General features: G+C 37.9%; 1 protein-coding gene across 1 annotated transcript in view; it reads left to right on the forward strand.

The window, feature by feature from the left end:
- Slco1a2 (solute carrier organic anion transporter family member 1A2) overlaps nt 1–1320 on the forward strand; it is a 60430-nt gene that overhangs the window by 16532 nt on the left and 42578 nt on the right. The window lies entirely within an intron of this gene.

The raw sequence follows: 1320 nt of genomic DNA on the forward strand, positions 1-1320 counted from the left end.
ATATGAGTTTAATAAATAATTATATAGAAATTATATATATATGCATTCATTATGTTTGTGTGTACAATAAAATAAATAAATCAAGAAGCTATGCATCAAGTGGATAGTTGCATATATAGTTCTAGGGTTTTGGGAAGGACATAAAAGCTAAATATTGAGAATTATCTATCCAGAAGCAATATAAGATACACATACATATATACACACATACATACAAACAAACATAGTGATTCTAGCATGAAATGCTGTGGCATACTTTTACATAATGAGTAAATGGAAAGAAGAAAATTCAAAGGTGAATTCATGGGGGAAAGATAAAGTGAATACATAGTTTTTTTGTCTTAGGCTTTAGAAGAAAAATGGCAAACAAGAACTTGGCCAGAAATGTCCAATAACTTAGGGATAGGAGGATGAAGATCAAAAGGAGATACTGCATCAGTGGTAGAGAAATCACTGGTGCCACCCAGGAGTTGAGTACAGTAGAGTATGAGAGGCTTTGAGCACACTGAGTGAGAGGTGAGGAAGCAGAGACAAAGAACAAAGAGAAAGAGAGACAAGAGGTGGATCTCAGATATGATATGATTCACTGGTAAGAGAATAGAAAACCACAAATTGGGGAGTGATTGACAGAGCAAGAGCCCAGAGAAATAGAAGGCAATGGAGTCAAAAGTCAGGGGTGTGTAAGTTGATCACCCATAGAATTGTGGAGAAGGCAGAAACAAATGGCAAAGGCGGAATTGGAAGTAAAGAAGAAGAAATGTAAAAAGGCTCATGTGTGGGTGTTCAGTGAGCAGGAAGAGCACGTCGTAGATTCCGAATTGTAGGAAATTCATGAGATAACTGATGATGCCATTCAGTGGTCAAGTGAGGATATGGAAGGAAGATAAAAGTGGAAAATAATGTGGACAATGGAGAAGATCATGATAAAATTAGCGAGAAGTACTGTACTGCTGAAGACACGTTTTTCCTATGCAAATTATTTGCAATTTATTCATTGTAGCATGCTATTCTTTTAGAACTCGTTCAAAAAGATGCGTAGGAGAAGCATCCAAGTGCTTTTGCTGTATAACATGGCTTTGACAATAGTGTAATTGCTTGCATTGTTACAACAAATCTTAACTAGATCATAGCACTAAAGAGAGTTTGGAGACCTCCACAAGGTGGCCTTAACATGTGTGCACTAGTTTGTGCCACAAGTGGCACATGCACAACTGTCCCATGTGGCAGACTTGGAGGTGCTCATTGATACATGGACAGTTATGAATGGACCACTGCTGTTTCAAGCTGCCTAAGAGTGAGACATAAATTAGGGCCGCGTTG

Source organism: Octodon degus, unplaced genomic scaffold, assembly GCF_000260255.1.
Source record: "Octodon degus isolate 3935 unplaced genomic scaffold, OctDeg1.0 scaffold00064, whole genome shotgun sequence".
Lineage (NCBI taxonomy): Eukaryota > Metazoa > Chordata > Mammalia > Rodentia > Octodontidae > Octodon > Octodon degus.